This window comes from Cervus canadensis, chromosome 28 (genome assembly GCF_019320065.1).
Source record: "Cervus canadensis isolate Bull #8, Minnesota chromosome 28, ASM1932006v1, whole genome shotgun sequence".
Taxonomy (NCBI): Eukaryota; Metazoa; Chordata; class Mammalia; order Artiodactyla; family Cervidae; genus Cervus; species Cervus canadensis.
The window spans coordinates 8,366,154-8,389,176 of NC_057413.1; the positions used below are offsets into that span (position 1 = coordinate 8,366,154).

The 23,023-nt window shown below is 43.3% G+C and overlaps 1 protein-coding gene across 7 annotated transcripts in view; it reads left to right on the top strand.

Annotated features, from left to right (window-relative positions):
* The window catches only part of PHACTR1 (phosphatase and actin regulator 1), a 490,759-nt gene that overhangs the window by 205,943 nt on the left and 261,793 nt on the right, over positions 1 to 23,023 (top strand). The window contains exon 1 of one of the 7 annotated variants that reach the window (XM_043450095.1): positions 6,636 to 6,657. The exons of 4 other annotated variants lie outside the window; for them this stretch is intronic. The gene's annotated coding sequence lies outside the window, so the exon portion shown is untranslated. Of the gene's footprint in view, positions 1 to 6,635; positions 6,658 to 6,834; positions 7,127 to 7,506; positions 7,623 to 23,023 lie in introns of those variants that run through there. 2 more of the 7 variants (XM_043450091.1, XM_043450093.1) reach the window with 2 other exon arrangements.

Sequence of the window (23,023 nt, forward strand, 5' to 3'; positions counted from 1 at the left end):
GCTCCCTAATGGCATCGCCAATGCTTCACTGGTATCACGTGATATCTAATAATATGTGATACTAAGAATAAGCCCAGTCCATCAGTTGACACTATCACTCTGCGTCAGGGTGATCATAGACACGACCTCCTGCAATAACCCACAGTATCCTCATCCCCCTTTTACAGATGAGGAAACTGAGGCTCTCCGGGGCAAGTACTTTGCGAAACAGTATTAGCCCTGCTCTGAGCAGCGTCTTGGTAAATCCACCAGGTTGTGTGACCAAGGGCTGGTCCCTGAGGGGCACAGAAAGCACTTCCAGACTTGAGTCAAAGCAAGAGAGTTAAATTTTCCCATCTCAGCGTCTCTTCTAGCCCCAGCAGGCCTCCCAGGGCAACCCCTCCTCCAAGCCTGAGACTGTCCCGGACTACAGAGCCTCCAGAAACCATCTCAGTAAGAGTTTTTCTGTTGACACTAAGGCCATTATGCTGTGTCTGTGGGTGGAAATATGTATTTATTATTCGAAGCCTTAAGTGTGTTTTCCCTTCATTTCATTTTAAATGAGAATTTATTAGTCCCTAAGTACATGCCGTTTATTTAGCGGTGTGTTGGTAACAAAGTGGAGAAAGCAACGAATAAATCTGAGCAACTGACAACCCAGCAGGAAAACAGCTTGTACATCAAGCCAGAAGCCAGTGAGCAGAGTCCCTGGGCACCCACAGGCAAGCCGCTCTGGTCCCTCCAATTGAAAAAAAAAAAAAGGGTTTATTTTTTAGAGCAGTTTTGGCTCACAGCAAGATCAAGCAGGAAGTACAGAGAATTCCCATATCCCCCTGCCCACCCCACACACAGCCTCCCCCACCATTAGCATCAAGAACCACAGCGCGGCACGTGTTACAACTGATGAATCTACACTGACACAGTTCTACAATGTCAACACATCTCTGTCACCAAAGTCGCTACGTTACATAAAGTTTCATCCTGGGCGCTGTCCACGCTATGGGTTGGGGCAAATGCGTAATGACCTACATTATCGCATTACATGGAGCAGTCTCACTGCCCGAGAAATCTCCCCGTGCTCCACTTACCCATCCCCCCTGCCCTCCCAGCTGCTGGCAACCACTGATCTTTTTACTGTCATCATTGTTGTGCCTTTCCCAGAAAGCCATACAGCTGGAATCGGGCCATATGGAGCCTTTCGGACTGACTGCTTTCACTGAGTCATGGACATTCAAGGTTCTTCCCTGTCTTTTTGTGGCTTCACGACTCGTTCTTTTTTAGCCCAGAACACTACTCCATTACCTGGATGTGCCACAGTTTATTCATTCACCTCCCAAAGGACATCTTGGTGGCTTTCAAGTGCTGGAAATTATGAATAAAATTACTCTAAGCGTCCATGTGCAGGTTTTTGTGCGGATTTGGTTTCAGTCCATTTGGGTAAATGCCTCGGAGTGTAATTGCTGGGTCGTAAGGCAAGAGTATGTTTAGCTTTGAAAGCAGCCTCCAAACTCTCTTCCAAAGTGTCTGCGCCACTTTGCAGTCCCAGCAGCAATGAATGAGAGTTCTGGTGGCTCCACGTCTTTAGCAGCATTTGACTCAACATTCAGAAAACTAAGATCATGGCATCCGGTCCCATCACTTCATGGCAAATAGATGGGGAAACAATGGAAACAGTGACAGACTTTATTTTCTTGGGCTCAAAAATCACTGTAGATGGTGACTGCAGCCATGAAATTAAAAGACGCTTACTCCTTGGAAGGAAAGTTATGACCAACCTAGACAGCATATTAAAAAGCAGAGACATTACTTTGCCAACCAAGGTCCATCTAGTCAAGGCTATGGTTTTTCCAGTGGTCATGTATGGATGTGAGAGTTGGACTATCAAGAAAGCTGAGTGCCAAAGAATTGATGCTTTTGAACTGTGGTGTTGGAGAAGACTCTTGAGAGTCCCTTGGACAGAGAAGAGATCCAACCAGTCCATCCTAAAGGAGATCAGTCCTGAATATTCATTGAAATGCATGCATGCTGAGTCGCTTCAGTCATGTCCTACTCTGTGTGACCGTGTGCACAGCAGCCCACCAGGCTCCTCCGTCCACAGGATTCTCCAGGCAAGAATACTGGAGTGGGTTGCCATTTCCTTCTTCAATTCATTGGAAGGACTGATGCTAAAGCTGAAACTCCAATACTTTGGCCACCTGATGTGAAGAACTGGCTCATTGGAAAAGACCCTGATGATGGGAAAGATGGAAGGCAGGAGGAGAAGGGGACGACAGAGGATGAGATGGTTGGATGGCATCACCAACGTGATGGACATGAGTTCGAGTAAACTCCAGGAGTTGGTGATGTACAGAGAAGCCTGGCGTGTGGCAGTCCATGGGGTCACAAAGAGTCAGACATGACTGAGTGACTGAACTGAACTGAACTGAAGGCAGGAGTATGTTTAGCTTTGAAAGCAGCCACCAAACTCTCTTCCAAAGTGTCTGCGCCACTTTGCAGTCCCAGCAGCAATGAACGAGGGTTCCAGTGCTTCCCTGTCCTCAGCAGCCTCTGGTGTCCATCCCTCTACTTTTTAAAGCACAACTTTATTTAATTGTGTGGAAACCATTAGAGAGCCATGCATAAAGCCAAAAATGACTCTCTGAGCAACAAAACTAAATGTCACATCCTGTGATATCGATGGGGCAGTGTTTCTTATGCTCTTCCTCAAAGCCACCATACTCTTATTCTGCACAAAACACAGGTGTTCTGTTTTCCCAACCTGCTAAGAACTGAAAGCTTTAAAGAGATGGAGACTGAAACTGTAAAACCAAAGACACAGACATTAGCCTGTTGACAAAGGAGTTAATAAACAAGTATGTAATCTTGCATTCTTTAGAGGCATACCTGTGTATCTACTTGTCATAACCAGAGTTTATAAGAATGACCTTAAAACACCTGTTGAATGAAATGGCATTCAAGATACCACAGCTATTAAAAAATTGAGGCTCAGTTCCAGTTGTACCAAGCAGTTAGACAATCAGAAGAAAGAGAACTGGAAAGAAAAGGGTGTTGGAATTCCTCAGGCATTTTTTGAGATCTGGTTATGTCCCAAGGTGAACTCAAAAGTAAATGGTATGTGGTTCCCCTTCTTGGGGAAATCCTTTTCTAGCATATCATATAGTTATAACTGAACATGATAAATGTTATAGCACATCTATTTATAAAAGTGGCATGAGAACATAGATGAGTTGGCTGTTAAGCTTACAAGAGCAAGAAAAGCTGCAATTGGGGCTTCCCTGGTGGTCCAGTGGTTAAGGCTCTACACTTCCACCACAGTGGACCCAGATTTAACCCCTGGTCAAGGAACTAAGATCTTACATGTCTGTAAAGCACTCCCCCCCCCAAAAAAGCCACAGTAAATATTGGAACTAGGCTGGAAGGATTTTGCTGTTTGGTAAGGGGTGGGTATTTTAAGGAAGGACATTCCAGGCAGAGGGAGCATACTTTAAACAAAGGCATGGAGTCATGGAGATGATGGCATAGTCAAGAATGTAAAATCAAATATTGGGTAGCCAGGAGATGCGCCAGAAAGTTCCCCAAAGGCCAGCTGATGATTGCCTAGTATGTAAGGACAAGGAGTATGGATTTTATTCAAAAGATAACAGGTTGCTATTAAAAGCTTTAAGTTGAGAAATCCCATGATTAACTTCTGCTTTCAATGCATGCTCATGCTGAAGGCAGGAGAGAATATGAACGTGAATGGGTGGAAAGTGGAGGCAGGGACACCAGGCAGAGATCCCCAGACTCGAGAAGAGGTAACAGGTAGGCTTGTTATGACTGAGTGATCTGTTTGGGGTGCTGAGAGGAGAGGGCAGAAAGAGGGGGTACACAGAAAGTGTAGTCAAGCATGGTTCTGAGTAATCTGGGTAAATGGGACAAACCAAGAAAGGAACTTTTTATAAACCTGAGATTTATTTTTTTTAATCTTCATGATCCTCTGGTGGCATGAAAGAAGCTGAATCTTTAATACTACTTCAGTTTCAAGCTTATTTGATATTTTCTTGCTCCACCCAAGAGAACACCACTTGAATTATGCCATAAAGCTAGAACCAAATGAATGCAGTTCATTTTTTCTAAAAGTTCCAAGTAGGAACAGACAAATGTGTACTCAGAGAACAAATTTCAAGCCAAAATGACTGAATATAGTCTGAAGTTTGGCCATCTAATGTGGCTACCACTGACTCTTTGTGGCTATTGAACATTTGAGATGTAGATACTACTCTTAATTGAGATGTGATGTGAGTGTAAAATACGTACAATTCATATCAGAGTTCAGAGACTTAGTCTGAAGAAAAGAACATAAATGTTCTGTTAATAATTCTATAATATTACATGTTGAAATAATATTTTTAATATATTGGATTTGAAGTAGGAGGTGGAATGAGCCCCTCAGCTGGACAGCTGGTGTTTGTCAAGCTGATAATATTGCCAAAATCAGTTTCACTGGTTTTTTCTTTTTCTTTTTAAATGCAATAACTAGAAAATTTTAAATTGCATATGTGGCTCACGTTGTTTTCCTGTTGGATGACACTGGTCTAGGAAGTTTGAGTTTTGTGGTGTCAGTGCTGAAGGAGTGTATGGAGACCAGGTATTTATTTTGCATTATTGCTTTTCTTCACCACCTGATGTTTTCTAATATTTTACTATGTAGCCTGATTCTCATTAATAAACAAGTAGTTACCATAGCAACGGCCACAACACTCTGTATTTACCACACCTGGAGGGAGAGATATAAACAGACATCAATCTGTCATTCATGGTTAAACAGTTATGTTTTTTTAATGTATATCTGGGTCTTCCTTTGCAAAACCGCTCTGAGTGTAGGAAAATTGACTTCTAATTTCCATCTATGTCACTGGCTTTCTTTGGGTCTGGATAAGAAGAAGAATAATTACCCCATGCCCACTTCAGAGGGGAATGTGGGTAGTTACAGAGAACTTTGCAAACTATTCTTAGGGCAGGAGCATGCTCAGTCATGTCCGACTCTTTGCGACCCCGTGAACTGTAGCCCACCAGGCTCCTTTGTCCATGGGATTTTCCAGGCAAGAATACTGGAGTGAGTGGGTTGCCATTTCCTTCTCCAGGGGATCTTCCCAACCCAGGGATCAAACCTGCACCTCCTGTGTCTCCTGCCTTGGCAGGTGGATTCTTTTACCACTGCGCCCCCTGGGAAAGCCCCATTCTTAGGGCACAGTATCTAATATCACATAGTTTAGTATAGCCTTGGTATCAACTATTAATACACTGTTACAGTCAGGCAAGAAGGGAAGGGGAGGTTCCTTTGGCTGATAGGAGTGAGGAAATGCAAAAGGGAGAAAAGAGGTCAGACCAAGAAAAACCAAAAGAAGGTGGCTGATGTTAGCATTTGTTCCCTAGACTTTGACAGTCTTTTTGGAGTATTTCCCATCTTCAGCAACAAGTCTCCACTGGCTGGGAGGAGAATAGGAACCCAGAACCACCACTGTATACAGCTCATCTAGCTTTGACAAGGAAAAAGCAAATAGGTTGGTGTATTTATTAATTTTTTTATGTTGATCCTTTGGTGACTCAGATGATAAAGAATCTGTGTGCAAGGCAGGAGACCCAGGTTTGATCGGGTTGGGAAGCTCCGTTGGAAAAGGGCGTGGCATCCCACTCCAGTATGCTTGCCTGGAAAATCCCATGGACAGAGGACCCTGGCAGGCTATAGTCCATAGGGTTGCAAAGACTCGGACATGACTGAGCAATGAACACTTGTAGTGTTATGCTCATTTATGCCCCCCAAGTTTCTCAAAGATCTCTCATTCCTGGGTCAATTCTGTCTTAACATACTTGCCACTGAATACACATCACCTGAACAGAGATGCCTAGGCTAAGAAAGGGAAATTAGGACTGATTTTTATTACCTTCACCTAGGACAGTGCTGGCTCCAAATATTTATATAGATTGGCTTTAAGAATTTCCACGTGCTTGATAGTAGCGGCTGGGGGTTTGGCCATGAAGTGGTGTTTGCACGTCAAGCATGCAGTTTTCAGTTGGATGTCATGCTTCTCTGAGGTGACTGGAAGAGGGATGTTGATGGTCAGGGCAGGGTTTTGGCTAAAGACCTCTCCACTCAATCTACCCTTTGAGATTTCAAGGAACTTAGATATTGTGGCTAAAGTAATAAACATTCTAGGTTTTGGATTTCATTTGCACAGGTGTCATTAAATCTATGTGAGGCTGTTCAACTAATGATGAGCTCTGTCATTTGCAAATCCATTCACTGATTCATCTAATCTACAAACCACCACCCTAAATGAAAATCAAGGATACTGCTACACCTACATCTCGAGATGTTACATTTTGAGAAATCCCCTAACTCAGCATTGACATTCAGAAGGTCCTAAACCTGGAGAAGGAAATAGCAACCCATTCCAGGATTCTTGCCTGGCTAATCCCATGGATAGAAGAGCCTGGTGGGCTACAGTCCAGGGGGTCACAAGGAGTTGAACAAAACTGAAGTGACTTAGCACGCACACTGCCCAAGAAAATTCAAACCTCAGGGGAAATAAAAAATACACTGCGGAAATGCAGTGGCTCTGCTGAAGTTGCAAGAAAGGGTGATCGTCTTTGTTTGGTGTTTTGAGTGTCTTGCCCTCCGCTCCAAGGAAGGGAGAGGTAGGTCGTGGGGGGTAGGGAGGAGTGTGGTTTTCTGATCACAACTCAAATGGCACCATTTGAATTATATAATGGAGCCGCTGGGAGTCAGGTGACAGGCTCACTGAGTAATTCCCTGCAGAAGGAGACAAACTGCATGTTAAAAAGCTCAACAAATACTCTGAAAAAAAGAAAAAAACAAAAAAAGCAGAGCCCAGGCTGTGAGTTCCAGACTTCCAAGCTGCAGCTTCCTCTGAATTCTCTCTGAGCTGAAACAGCTGGGCGAGCTGGCAGAGTCCCAGGACTCCCGAGGCTGCGGAGAGCCAAAGCCAAGTGCAGGTCCCGGGGGTCCGGTCTGGATCACCGGGTTACTTTCTGTTTCATTTCTAAACGTGCCCTGTTTCTGAAACTGGTGGCTCCCCATGTCAAGGGAAACGCAGGACTCCTTGGAGACGCCAGCCAGGCTTTTAAGAACCGGGGCTTTGCGAAGGTAAGAAGCTATCTGCGACCCACCGGCTGGGGGCTGCCTCCTGGGAGCCGTCTGGGTGCGAGCAGGGAACATTCCCCGGGGGAGTCTGCCAACTTGTTCTGGGATCTGAAGGAGGCTGGAGAAACTGTCCGTGAGGGGTTATTTTAAGGTTAGGAAAGGGATGAAGAGGGACCCTTCCCGCCTGGATGGGTGGCCACCCGGTCTTTGGTGAGTTAGATTCATCCCAACTCCTGTCTGATCTTTTTCCCTGCCCCAGTTCCATCCCATGGAGGAGTTGGTCTGCCTGTCTGGGAGCTGGCATGAGCTGGCCTTGGGCTGGGAAGAAAGGAGAAGGGGCTGCCTGGCACCGAAAGGCTGTCTGGGCGTGTGTAGCATGTGTATTTCAGAGCCTGACTCTTGAGAAGTCTGTTGCTCAGGCTGAGATAGCACAGCCTTTGGGGAGGCAGAGAGCAGAGGAGGATACGTGTGTGAGCAGAGCGCTTGGGAAATCTGCGAGGTAGGCATTGGAATCATAAATAATTTAATTGCTGTTTGTGTGTTTGTTAGTCGGATTTAGTATTGGTTTTATATTTTGTTCAGTTTGGGGACTTCCTGCTTTCTGGAGCTGCCAGTATCAGTTGATTGGGTTTTTCAATCCTCGGACTTTGGTTCATTGGCTCTCTTGAAACCCCCTGGTGCCCTGGTAGATGGCTGGAAGTCAGAGATTGATCAGACAACTGCTGCTGTTTTCTCAGATCTGGGGGGATTCACTTGCAAATCTCACTGCCATGGAGACTTGCTGGGAGACCTGGACGCCTGTGGAGGCAGCCAGCTCTTAGGAACCTCAGGAAGTTTCTGACTTAAAGAGACAGGAAAGGAAAAAAAAAATCGAACCGGCAGTTAATTCCGGGAAGGTGGGTGTACGGAAACGTTGTCAAGGATCAAAAAGAAGGATGACTGGGGAAATGAAAGGATGAGGAAAGGAACAGGCTTGGTGGGATCCCAGTTTGGGCTGTGGCATTTGGAGGTTTGCAGTATAAAGATAAAAATCAATAAGCAAGCTGGTAACAGCTCACTTGGCATGAATAAGAAATGCTACAATAGATCTTCTTTCTGCCCGCCCCCTCCCGCCCCCTACCCCTCCACTGACTTCTAGAGAATCTGAGAAATAGGCAGGGTGTGAATTTGGAAGAGTTCATCACTAATTGCTATTTTGTTTGACCACAGGAGGTGCACTAAACAAAATATGGGAATGTCAAAACCAAAGGGAAAGTGTGCTTAGAATAATGCCTACGGAGATGTTATCAAGTTTCTGCTGTCCTTCCCCAATTCCCCATCCTACTCCCAGTTTGGGGCAGATTATATGATTTGAATGTATCGTATAAAAACTCCTTAGACTGATACAGTTATCACTGCAAAAGGATATTCAGGTACTAGAATAAAAATGATCTTGAGTCAGTGGTTTCTTTTTTAAATTTATTTTTAATTGGAGGATAATTACTTTACAATATTGTGTTAGTTTCTGCCATACATAAACATGAACCAGCCATAGGTATACATATGTCCCCTCCCTCTTGAACCCCAACCTCCTCCAACCCCATCCCACCCTTCTAAGTTGCCACTGAGCACTGGATTTGAGCTCCCTGCATCATACAGCAAATTCCCACTGACTATTTTACATATGGTAATGTATGTGTTTCAATGCTCCTCTCTCAGTTCATCCCACAGTCTCCTTCCCGAGTCAGTGATTCTTAAGTCTTTGAGATTATGTACCATATTTGGGAATTGAAAAGACTTAGTTGATGATAAATTTTATGAAGAGGTTTCTAATTAAAGCCCACATTTGAAATATGATCGATAGCATAATATTATAAATATTCACAATTGAGGAAAACAACTTATGGAGCCCCTTTTGCAAGCCATGGCAGTCCCTCAGACTTAAATAATTAATGTCAGCACACTGAGTTCTTTTTTATCAAGATTTCTGTTGGTTGAAACTTGCTGGAAATCTGCATTTCTGCACTTCAATAATATAATGAGGGTGGAAATTGCTAAGGATGACCTCCAGACACTGCAAGAGCCGTCAGCGCCATCCAAATCACAGAAGAGAACACCATGCTCTGAATAGTTTCTGTTTTGAGTGCTTTTTTCTTCTTCTCTAATTCTTTAAAATTTGGTAATCTGCCTAAATTGTAGTGCCCACTTTTTCACAGGCTAGAATCTGCCTGCCAAGCCAGAGACTCAAGTTCAGTCCCTGGGTCGGGAAGATGCCCTGGAGAAGGAAATGGCAACCCACTCCAGTATTCTTGTCTGAGAAATCCCATGGACAGAGGAGCCTGGTGGGCTATAGTCCATGGGATCACAAAGAGTCAGACATGACTGACTAAACAGCAAACAACATTTTCCACACCAAGAACCAGGGCCTGTGGTCTTACAAAGGACTTTTGTAAGAAAGTGCTTTCAGCATAAGGGACAGTTTGGAAAACGCAGTTCAGATGCCAAGTTGCAGCTCAGATGTCCACTTCTGGGGCAGTTCAATAGTTTATGGGACAGCTGGTCAGAAGATGTAAAATTGGGAAGCTCTTGGAAATCTCGTCCTCAAAGAAATATAGATGCTTTGGTTAAAAGAATAAGACTTTTGTGTTCAGATTGACGGGTCTCATTCCAGTCTTGTCACCTGTTCAGTGAGTGAGCCTGGGCAAGTTTCTTGACTTTTCTAAGGTTTAGTTTCTTCCTCTGTAAAATGGAATAGTGAAGTACTTTCCTGGGAGTTTGTATGGGAGTAAATAAAATAATATGTGAATATAGAGTAGCACCCGATATAGTTTCTGTGTTACTAAGAAACAGAATTTCCTTCTTAATAATGCAGAGGAAAATCACTTTAGATAATCCATAGCTAATGAATAACCGGTAACCATTCCATTTGTCTGCTAGGGCTTCTGTAACAAAATACCACTAGCTGGGATGGCTTAAACAACAGAAATTTACTTTCTTGCAGCCCTGGAGGCTGGAAGTCCAACATCTAGATGTTGGCAGAGTTGTTTTTTCCTGAGACCTGTCTTCTTGGCTTGAAAATCGTCACTGTGTCCTCACATAGCCGTTCCTGTCTGTGAACACCCATGTGTCTTTTCCTCTTCTTATCAGGAAAGTGAAAGTGAAGTTGCTCAGTCATGTCCGACTCTTTGTGACCCTATGGGCTGTAGTCAACCAGGCTCCTCTGTCCATGGGATTTTCTAGGCAAGAATACTGAAGTGGGTTGCCATTTCCTTCTCCAGGGGATCTTCCCGACCCAGGAATCGAACCCGGGTCTCCCGCATTGCAGGCAGATGCTTTACTGTCTGAGCCATCTGGGAAGCCCCCCGTCCTACTGGATTTTGACCCCACCCATATGACTTACTTGATTGACTGATTCAGGTCTTCGTGGCAGATCGAGGGATCTTCATTAAGGACACAGCCTTAGTTGCCCCGAGGCATATAGGATCTTAGTTCCCTGACCAAGGATTGAACCCATGTACCCGGCATTAGCATGTGGATTTTAAACTACTGGCCCACCAGGGAAGACCTCTCACCTCATTTAGTTTGGTTTTTTTTTCTTTTTCCCCCATTTAGTTTTGATTATCTCCTTCTAGGCCCTGTCTCCAAATACAGCCACATTCTGAGGTACATATTAACTTGGGGAGAACATAATTCATCCCCATAACACCTATCAATTAAAAGGTATATTCTTGTTCTAGGAATTTGTCAGGTTTATAAAACCTTTCCTTTCCTTTCCTCTCAAAAGAAAAATGATGTCTTAATTGCCATAGGGGGACCATGCCTTGGAAGACAGCCTGGTAGGCCAGGGCCAAGAGTCAAGAGAAGTTGGCCCTCCTGGCATATTTCAGCTAAGAGGAGAACGAGGACCTTGCGTTTTTCACTTCCACCTGGGTGTTCTGTAAAGAACTAGCGGATTGTTGGTGTCAGGGCTACATGTCCACAGTGAAAGCTGTTCTTGGAGGATGAATTTGACATTTTTGGGGGTTGGAAGCTCCTCTGAGGTCAAAAGTATTATGGCATTTCATGGGCTGAGCATCCCACTTCCTTTCAATGTTCTGTCTCCTTAAGGAAATCAAAGATTGACCCTGCCACCCGGGTTTCTACTGTGCCCAGCTGGTCATGTATACTTTTCACTATTTCCCTAGTCAGCCTCCAACTTTCCCAGTTCCCATTCAGTAGGAACCATGATATTCCGTGACATGGTTGCCTGAAGTGTGCACACATGTACACACACACACACACGTTTATTTATTCTACAAACAGAACTTGTGAGTAGAGAGGAAGATGATTTGTAAGTGCTATGTACACATTACTTCCTTTCTGAATTTCAGATCCTTGATTTCAGAGAAAGCGATATGGAGCCCAGCTCATGGCTGAGATATCCACACAAATATGGGAACTGAGGGGAACTGATGCCTTCTCTGAATTCACAGGCCTGAAAAGGCTTGAAGGAGAAAGTCAGGGAAGAGCAGGTGATTCTCAGATGTACACAGATGAGGGTGGGCGTGCCCCCTCCTACCTCACCCTCTCCCCATTTGCAAACTGCCCCTTTAGCTGCCATTTTTTCCAGCTCACACTGTAAACAAATGTCATTTTTGTGGTCTCTTTAGATTCATGCTCTACACTTTCTGTTGTTGTTGCTTTTTGTTGGGGATCTTGCTATTTAAAATAGTCCCCACGTGTAGTACGGAAGTGTGTCTAGTGTTCCTAAGTGCAGGAGGGCTGTGACATGCTTTGTGGAGACAGTATGTGTTTACATATGCCTTGTTCAGATGTGTTATGGTGGTGTTGGCCACAAGTTCAAGGTTAATGGATCAACAATATAGATGGCGCTAGTGGTAAAGAGCCTGCCTGTCACTGCAGGAGACACATAAGGGACATCCGTTCTATCCCTGGGTCAGGAAGATTCCCTGGAGGAGGAAATGGCAACCCACTCTAGTGTTCTTGCCTGGAGAATCCCACGGACAGAGGTGCCTGCAGTGCTATGGTCCATAGGGTCGCGAAGAGTCCTTTAAACAAAAACACACCTAAGACAAGGAATAAATGAGCAGTTGATGAGAACATTGGAACCAGAGCCTCTCAGGAACCTAACCCTATACTCCCCTAGGAAGAGCAGTTCAGTGTTTCACTAATCCAGTATGCACAGTGACTTCACAGGTCTACTGTACGTATCAGTAGGACACTGGGAATCACTTTTCCACAGAGATGCAAACTGGTGTTGGAAGAGAGGACAACATTGCCTGAGGCTATGTAGTAGCGGGCACAAAACCAGCTCACTAGACTGGAATGCCACAGTGTGGTGAGTATTGTGGTTGTTCAGTCGCTAAGTTGTGTCCGACTCTTTGTGACCCCGTGGATGGCAGCATACCAGGCTTCCCTATCTTTCACTATCTCTGGAACAGCAGTTCAACTGGGATTAAGGATCAGGCTTGGAAACAGACATGCCAGTTATGTTTGAAGCACTCACTATATTCCAGATATTGTTAAGAGGATCTAGCTAAATGATCTCATTGAATCCTCACAACAGCCTTGTAAGACAGGGATTATTATGCCCATTTAACAGATAAGGACAGTGAGGCTCAAAGAAGGAAAGTAACTTGCCCAAGGACACCCTGCTTATAAAAAACACAACAGAGGTTTCAGACCCAGGCAGAGTGACCCTGGAGGTTGTAATTACAGAGACAAGTTTTGTAGTTTAAGATCTTGGAGAAAGAGCTCCATTAATGTTAATAGTACCCTATCTTGTTCTCTAGTTTCTTCTTTTTAATTTTAATTTTCCCAATATCCCATCTTTACACTGTGTGTTTTCCTGCTTTACATGTTTTCTTTTTTCAAATTCTTTTCTCCCCCAAGAATGCTCTTCTTCTTTCCTAGCTTTTAGGTTTCTTTCTTTCTTTCTTTCTTTTAATGTTGTGAGGGGGTAAACTTATTTAGTAGCTGCAGAAATTGGACACTTTATATTATATTGTGCTGTTTAATTTTAGAAGTTTGAACATTTCAAGTTTTCCTAGAATGTAATATATGTTATTTAAGAATTATTCTCTGAATATTACTTAGCCATAAAAAATAATCAAATCTTGCCATCTGTAACAACATGGATAGATCTAGAGGGTATTATGCTGAGTGAAATGTCAGACAGACAAAGACAAATATTCCATGGTTTCACTTATATGTAGAATCTAAAAAATAAATGAACAGACACAGCAAAACAGAAACAGATTCCTAGATACAGAGAACAAACTGGCAGTTGCCAGAGCAGTGGGGCAATGAGTGGAATAGGTGAGGAAGATGAAAATGTACAAACTTTCAATTATAAAATAAATGCTTCACAGGGCATGTAGTCAATGATATTGTCATAACATTGCATGGTGACAGATGGTATCTAGACTTATCCTGGTGGTTATTTTGCAATGTATAAAAATATTGAATCACTATGTCGAATGTTTGAAGCTAATATAATATTGTAAGTCAATTGTACTTCAATTTAAAAAAGAAGAATTATTCTTCTAATCACTCTTTTCATTTCACACTAATAGTGTTATGGTTTATTTACAGATGTTCTCATTAATAGAGGAAACATAATTATGCTGTTTGTGTATTAGATTTGGATAACCTGACATAAAATGACATACTCCTTGTTTTGCATTTCATCTTGGATATCAGTTACCTTTGAACATTTTTGAAGATATGAAGTCTCTTATTAAGTTTCCCAAATCTGTATCACCGAGACTCATTTGCCTATGTCCTTGAGATATTAAGAAATTATACACTTCCCATAACACTTAGGTACTAAGGATTATTTCCACAGGACTTCTAGTAGTACTGTGCCTGGAGATAAAATAGTTTCCAAAAACAGAATGTTTGTTTTAAAAAGTGCCAGAGCTGTTTATTATGTTAAACAAACAAACAAACATATTAACAACATCTAACAGGGAAAAAAACTCCTGTCAGAATTTTCGGGCTCCGTCTCTCTTTCTAAAATGCACCCTCAGATGTCCAGAAAGTGGTCATTCTCTCTGGCCACACGGAAGATGCCCCCCAGGGCTGTGAACTCCGTCAAAACATTTCTGCTCATAGAGTTCAAAGGCTGGAGGTTGTAAGAAGAGATAGCTTGAATCTCTGTAGGTAAGTGGGAAAGAGTTCACCTACAAAGGAGCTGCTATTCTTTGAAATAACTCAAGTCTGAAACCCTTCCTTTGTAAATTAGAAACAAACCTCTTGAACTGTTCTGAAACCCAGAGAGAGAGAGAGTGGCAATACTTCTGGCGAACTGTACTACATACTCAGTCAACTGTGACACTCAGGTGAACAAATTCTGTGTTTGTATTGAGATCTGGTAATTTTGGAACAAAGGCAGAGACCAGGAAACCTTCAGGAATCTCGGTCCTGTTCTTAAACTGCCAGGGCATGAAAGGGAGCTGGGGGAAAATGAAGCCATGTTTGATTACACGAACACTTGAAACCATCCTTCAAATATTCTGGATGGAATGAAGTCCAAAGTGTTTTGCCAAACCCCAGGGAAATTAGCTCCATATGTTTCTGATTTATTTATAGTTTAATCATCAAAATATTGCTTTGCAGGGACTGGTTATTTCCAAGAAACCTTTTATGAGCCATTTTAAAACATTATCTTGAAAACAGGAAGCCCTGTTTTGCCAAGAGCTAGCAGATGCCTGAGCAGAGATTCTGGATTTGGTGATGGGGGCAGAGCCTGAGCTTGCAAATCTGGCAGAACTGACTCCATATTGCCTTTGTGGAGTCTGTGCTGTGTGGTGTCTCCACTCACTAGAAATAAAGAAATCCTTCAGGGGTGATAACCCGAGGGGAAAGGGGAAGGTGACAATAGGCATCCATGATTTCCGCTCAAACTCATTCTCTTTCACGCCCTTATCACCATATTTCATCTGTATGTTAGTCACTCAGTCATGTCCGACTCTTTGAAACCCCAGAGACTGTAGCCCACCAGGCTCCTCTGTCCATGGGATTCTCCAGGCACGAATACTGGAGTGGATTGCCATTCCCTTCTCCAGGGGATCTTCCTGACCCAGGAATCCAACCTGGGTCTCCTATGTTGCAGGCAGATTCTTTACTGTCTGAGCCGCCAAGGAAGTCCATTTGCTAAATGATAATTCAGGAGGTAACTTCTCTACCAAAATTATGTTAGGATCTTAGTCCTTACAAACCGAACGTTGAATTTCTTAGAAAACAGCAACTTCAAAGGAGCCATTGTATGTATTAATAGGAAAACATTTTTTTTCCTCTTTATTTTGGAGTTTTTAAAAAATAAACTAAAATTCTCAAGAATTAAAAAAAAAAAAGCCTCCTAGAGGGGCTTTACGTAATGTTTATGCTGGTTTTTTTTTTTTCCTCTCATTGCTCTTCCTCAGTGGCTTTTTAAAGTAAGTTTCCTGATCGGTTTAACGTGGGAAATTGTTAGAAATGAAGATTCTCTGAGCCCACCTCATACTGACTTCTCCCAGTGGTTCTCAGACTACCCACAAGTCAGCGTCACTGAGGGTCTCAGTGATTTCCCGCTGAGCTCTGCCCCTAGAGTCTCTGATTCAGTCGGTCTGGGTGTGTGACCTGAGAACTTATATTTCTTACAAGTGCCCGGTTGATGCTGCTGGTCTTGGGACCCCACTTGGAGAACCACTGCACTCCTCCCAGTTCTCACCACTGGCTAGCCATTGAGTGGAAGTTCAGTTCAGTTCAGTCACTCAGTCGTGTCTGACTCTTTGCTACCCCGTGGACTGCAGCACGCCAGGCTCCCCGGCCATCATCAACTCCCGGAGTTTACTCAAACTCATGTCCATCGAGTTGGTGATGCCATCCAACCTCTGTCATCCTCTGTCATCCCCTTCTCCTCCCGCCTTCAATCTTTCCCAGCATCAGGCTCTTTTCCAATGGGTCAGCTCTTCACATCAGGTGGCCAAAGTACTGGAGTTTCAGCTTCAGCATCAGTCCTTCCAATGAACACCCAGGACTGATCTCCTTTAGGATGGACTGGTTGGATCTCCTTGCAGTCCAAGGGACTCTCAAGAGTCTTCTCCAGCACCACAGTTCAAAAGCATCAATTCTTCTGTGCTCAGCTTTGTTTATTGTCCAACTCTCACATCCATACATGACTACTGGAAAAACCAAAGCTTTGACTGGATGGACATTTGTCTGCAAAGTAATGTCTCTGCTTTTCAATATGCTGTCTAGGTTTGTCCTAGCTTTTCTTCCAAGGTGCAAGCATCTTTTAATTTCATGGTTGCAGTCACTATCTGCAGTGATTTTGGAGCCTAAGAGCACTGAGTGGAAAGGAGGGATTAAATCAGAGGTGAAAGTGGAGCCCATTCCAGGTGCATCCAGTAATGGTTACTTGAGGATATGTTTCAAGGCCTTAACAAGGATACTACCTATGTAAATTCTTGTAGACCATTGTTCATGGCTGAAGAAATGAGGTAGTTTATGTAATTGGCCTCCACAAGATTTAGTTTATAAAACAGGAGTACCACCAAACCAACGTATATAGAATACCTACAGTTTTCAGAGATTTTCATGGATTAGACTGTCTTCAGGCTTTAAAATGATATGTAAGTAGGAACTAAACGCATCTGGTGACATGAGCTTTTTCTGTCATTAAAATGTAAGAGAACTTTCATTGCATAGTTAAATGCAATTGGTTAAAGTATATTGAGCGTATCATGGGGAAAACATCTTCGGTGAGAATTGTGTAATTGAGACTGATTGACTATACTGATCTTCAGGCAAATCAAGAAGCTGGGTTCAGTGAAGGCATTTCAGCAGAGAGGTGTGCTACTGTGATGAGCTGACAATATGAAGAACTCATAGAACCTCCTTGATAGAAGGGGTTCTTGATCTTCCAAATACATTAGAATCACCTGGGAATCTTGCTGATAGCCAATGCTGATTGGGCAGGTCTAGAGCAGGGCTCGAGGTACTGCATTTCTAACAGTCTTCCAGGAGATGCTAATACTGGAGAAGCAAGGTTCTAGAATAGTGGTTCACGACCAAGGGAAGCCTTTGAAAAATTCTAAATCAGACGTGCTGGCTAGGACTCGGGCATAGGTGTTTTTAAAGCACCCTAGGTGATTCAGATGTGTAGCCAGCATTGAGATGCTCTGACCTGGAAAAGCGGAGTTCCTATTTCTAGGCCGCCTCTCTCAAAGTCAGATGCCTTGCTGGAGTCTTTGGTGAGTATCAGACTGTGGTGAATTCATACTTGACTTCTCTAATAAGAGCCTGAAGTGCCTATTTCTATGTTGCTGATAAAAGAAAGAGCTAAATGCTTTAGATTCCTGTTGTGTTGACTGCAGACAGAGTTAGCATCTAGCTCTGAAAATTTAGCAACAGGTCTTGTATTCTCTCCCCCACAGAGGTTCTCCATATTTGCTGTCTTTTCTTCCACACAGTTTTGTTGTTTTTTTTTTTTTATTTAAATTTTTTTTAACTTCCCTACTTCCTCTTATAAGTGAGCTACAGTTATAACTGATATAAACTAGGGGTACAACCAGCATTGATACACCAACGAAAATGCTTGAGTACTTAGACATATATTTGAGAACTCAGAACGCTGCACACACACACACACACACACACACACAGAAAATTTTGCTTTAAAGATGTCAAGAGCAGATGTTACTATCCACTTGTCTCCCAGCATAAAATAAACATAATCTGACTTCTGTGGAACATCTGATTCTGGTTATAACTGCACCCCAATGGACCTTCTTGGATGAGTCACTTTCAAAGTGCTCCCATAAGTAGCTGAATGTGCTATCTGTGGCTGGGTAATTAAATTTTGTATACTTCAACTTTAGAGACTGCTTGCCAAATACAATTATTTCAGTTGTAGCCTAGTTGATGCTGAACTTTCTCTTCCTCACAGTAATTAGCCAACAGGTGCTGTTACTTCTGAAGTTCTCTCCTCATTTCTGATTTAAAAAAAAAAAAACAAACTATGGCAAGGTAGAAATGGATGTATCCTTGTTTATTGCAGTAGATGGATACAGAAGCAATTTGCCCAATAACTGTATCAAGCTACTTAAATGTTAAACCCCAAAGAAGGGAACCTAAGTGCCCAGCCTGTTTTAGAAGTTAAATTAATCCACCCCAAAGCCATTCTTCTCCCACCTCAGTTTTTTGGCTAGCAGTATTATAAAGCATGACAGGCTTGTAAAGCATGCAGATTTTGGATGCCATATAAATGTTGCCCTTTTTATGCTGTGAGTAGTTCATGGGCATGAATCTAAGAATGAAGGAAACAATGATCACTGCACAACTTGTCTTCTCCGCCGTATCTCCATGAAGTGAAGCTGCATGGTGACAATCAGTAGAAGGGGCGGGAACAGAAAGGAGGTGGCTGGGACAGGCATGAAGAGATGCTTCACATTCTCCCATGCCACGCATCCGCTGACCTGAGCCCCCATGCCCTCCACCCTGGCCCTCGAACCTGTGTGCTCCACCGCTCCACTCGTGTCCGACTTTCTGTGACCCCATGGACTGTAGCCCGCCAGGCTCCTCTGTCTATGGGATTCTCCAGGCAAGAGTCCTGGAGGGGGTTGCCATTCCCTCCTCCAGGCGCTCTTCCCTTGGAGTTAACTCAATGCACTCGTGTTCCCGGGTGAGCAGCACTTACTGGCTAGTGCTGGAGAAAGTATTTTGGGATCCCTTTTGTTACTGACTAGGGTTCTCGGCTTCCTCAATCAATAGAAATTGATCAGGAGAGATCCAGAACAAATAACAGCTTCCTTTGCTTGCTTGCTCCGGGGAGGGAGGGCAACCTCATTCCTTACCTGCTTTTGTGTGGCTTTTCAGAAGTGGCAGTTGGGTTTTTGGTCTCTTTGTATCTTTTTGTCCATAATTCCAGCCAACTGCCCATGCCCGCAGTGATTTTTCAGTCCCTTAAAGTTTCTTGCTATTTTGTTGCTCCCGGAAGTACTGCATCCGAGGGTCTCGGGTACCAGCCTGTCTGACTTTCACTTGTTTCTTTTCTGATTTCATGAATTTCCAAGAGCATTTCCAGTGCTCACCTGCAGCTCCTGGTAGCCTGGGGCCCAAAACTCGTCTCTTGGCCTCTTTACACACCACACTGTACCTGTGTTCCTGTCAGTACTTAGATTTCAGAGTCTGTCACAGACGCAGAGTGGCCACCCTGCGATTTATGACACACCCTACGGTCCTGGTGAGACACTTCTGCCCAACTTCATCCCCAAGAGTCTGACTCCCCTGGTGACAACTTTAGCCACCCGTCAGAAACAACACACCAGACCACCTAGAAGCCTGGGGTGAAGAAGTGAAGTGAAGTCGTTCACTCGTGTCCGACTCTTCACGACCCTATGGACTTTAGCTCGCCAGGCTTCTCCATCCGTGGAATTCTCCAGGCAAGAATCCTGGAGTGGGTTGCCATTTCTTTCTCCAGGGGATCTTCCCGACCCAGGGATCGAACCTGGGTCTCCCACACTGCAGGCAGACTCTTTACCATCTGAGCCACCAGGGAAGCCTGGGGTAAACAAAATGGAAAGGATCTGGCACTCAGATCACTGAAGACACCCAGGTAGTATGGAGGGAAGGGAAAGGGGGCTGGAAGCCAGCCTCCATAGACTAGGGGAGCCAGTTCCCAGCCCACCTGCCAAACTGCCCCAGGCTTTGGGTCCATTTATATGCATCTCTATAACAGTGGGTCTTCTCACCACTGAGACTGGAGGTTTGGAGTGGGGGTTGAGGAGGAGAAGCGGAGCATTTAAATTTGTACATCCTTAAAAATCATGATTTGAAAGTGTACCCTTTAAATTTCAGTTCCCTGTAATACTAGAAGTTCTGACCAATAAAACCCAGTTCCCTTCAGGGAAACTATTTAGGTAGACCCTGTTTTCATTTTTGAGAAAAGAAAAGCTGATGTGGAATTTTGATGTGATGGTCAGTAAGCTCATGAGTGTCTATTTGTTAAAATTTTGAATATTCTTGAAGCAAGGGCGAATTGCATTTGGAATCCATCTGAGGAAATATAGATTGTGATTGTGTAGGGCAGGGTGAGAACAAGGAGTGATGGTACATGGGCACTTGTTTGCTTTTTAGGATGTTGAAAATGTTAAAAAATTTGATTGTGGTGATGGTTGTATGACTGTAAATACAAAAATTCACTGAATTGTATGCTTAAAATGCATGGATTTTAGGGTATATAAATTATGTCTCAATAAAGCTGTTAAAAAGCCATCTTACAAACCCTGCTAAGAAGATTTGATGCTTTCCCAGGTGAGGTGGAAAGGTATTGATGGTGTAGATTCGTGCACCACCTGCCTTTTAGCAAGCTCCCTGCAGGATTATACACACCACTGCTGTGCAAGATGGGGTGAGGTTAGGAAAATTGGCCTCTGCCGAGCGTCTGCTGGGCGATAAACGCTGCACAGACCCTTTAGACACATCACCTCATTTAAACCTCATGGCAACCTACTGGTACCTTTACTCTAGCTAGATGATTTATTGCTGTTGCCATGGAGATGTAATTCTATCAGATCTGAAATGCAGACAACCACTGCTTTACCTCTGAGACAGTTATGGCTCAGAGAGGGGAAATAACTTGCCCCAAAGCACACAGACATAAGTGGCAGAGCCAGGATCAGAACGCAAGGGATGTCTGTTTGATCCGAGGCTTTGCTCTTTCTATCCCACCCTGCTGCCCTGAGGTCGGGACAGTTAGGACGCTTGGGGTGGAAGCACCTGGTAGACTGGTCAGCATTAATACTTTCACACACCCATTGGATTCGTTTCTTGTTGCTGTTATAACAGATCACCACAGATTTAGTGGCTTAAAGAAACACAAATTTATACTTTTCTAGTTCTGGAGATCAGAAGACCAAAATCAGTCTCAATGGGTTAAAGTTAGACTTGGTTCCTTCTAGAGCCTCTTTGGGAGAATCCAGCCCCTTGCATTTTCCACCTTCTGGAGACCAGTGTTCTTGGCCCCTGGTTCTTTCTTTGCGATGGGATCCCTGCAACTTCTGCTTGTCATCACATCGCCTGCCTCTCCGACTTCACCCTCTTGCTTCCCTCTTATAAGGATGCTTGTGATTCCATTGCCTATCTGGATAACCCAGGATAATCTCCAACTCAAGAGCCCTAGTCCCTTCTATGTGTAAGGTAACACATTCACAGACTGGGGGACTAGAACGTGAATTTAGTTGGGAGGGGCATTATTCTGCCTATCATACTCCCATTCTAGAAGCCTATGTTTGAAAGGAGTCTTGGAATAAATGTAACCTTCCATATTTTGACCTTGAACATAAAAGCTGCTCTTTATTCATAACAACCAAAATCAAGACTTGAATCAAATAGTACTAATTGTATGTCTCCAATTTGTCTCTTGAAACTTCAGAGGAATAAAATAAATAATAGACTTGATGAGGTGCCATTAGGAATATTACTTTCCTTTGAAGCTGTATTATTAGTCGATAAATTGCAGTATTACTTTAATATGTCAAGCCCTCAGAGAGATCTCACTTTAAAGGAATGTGGATATTTGGACAAATAAGAACAAACGCACATGTAGGATAGTGTTTATCTTGCTCATAAACTTTTTTGAGGCATGCTTTCTCTTCTACAGTGTCATTTAGGATGACTATGTGCTTCATAAGGCACTTTTTTAAAAAGTCAGGGTCTTGTTTTTTAAAGGTTTTGTGTATCTATGTTGCTCTAGCTTTTACTTCCTATAGCAACATCTGAAATTGTCAAAGTCAAGGACCAAGTTACAACAGAAGATAAAGAGCAAAACCTTCCCCCCACTGACCAAGAGCAGAGTATAGAAAAGGGGGTTTATCTATTACTCAGGGGTCCAGGGCTTGGAGGGGTTGTTCTCCCGAAGGTGGGAAATCTTACCGTATTTTCAAAGTACATTCAAAATATTGAATGGCAGGAATTTGGGAGTTGAAAAGGATAGGGCTGTTCCCTTAGCTCTTAGGAAGATTTTCCTGTATATTCTCATCTCTCTTTGACTAATGATGATGCCTTTCTCTATAACTCCTGTCATCTTCACAGAATATATCATCTTCTTAATTTTTTTATTCTCTTATAGTCAGCATATCACCATGGACTTTTTCTACTCTTCAGTTCAAATCCCATGATAGACTTCTGCTAAAAGTAGTATTTTGGTTCCAAACTGTCCTGAATCCTTAGCCAGGTTTAAGCCTCACTCTCTGATAGAATCCTGGGGAACTCAAGGTATTTGCCATTTGCCATTGACTGCTTAGGTGACCTTGGGGTCAGTCTGTCTGGATCTCACTTTTGGTTTTTTTTCTTTTTAATGAAAGCCAAACCTATCAGGGTAGTCTAATAGGATGTGAGATGCCTTTCAGTTCTAGTATCTCAGAAGCGCAGAACATTTAGTTGTTATGGCAGCCATGGGTTAGATATTGGTTTGGGGTTTCCAAGAAGTTGATCCAGAGATAAGATTTTGAGTACCAGTAGTTTGAGAGGCACACTCAGGAAATACTGGCAGAGGTGTGGGGAAATAAGACAGAAAAGACAAGGAAGGCAATGAAAGGTATTATCAAGCCAGTTACTGCCATATACAATACACCTTCACGTTATTCCAGTTGAGAGGTGTGGCACCTGTGTATTCATGGACTCCGTCTCCATCATCGGTTTGAGGTCTTGTCTCTGTAGCACTTCTTGCTCCTTTTCTCCTTTATTCAGAAAAAAAAGTCCTCTGTGTGCAGTTGCTGGCATTCCCAGTTCCCAGAAAGCTTTCTTATTATGGAAATTTGAATAGGATATGGGTGGGGTGCTGACTCCGTCACAATGGGTGTGAGAGGTGTGGCATAGCATGGGAAAGAAATAGTCGACTGGGAGAAGAGAAAGCAGTGGTCTGATATTCTGGTT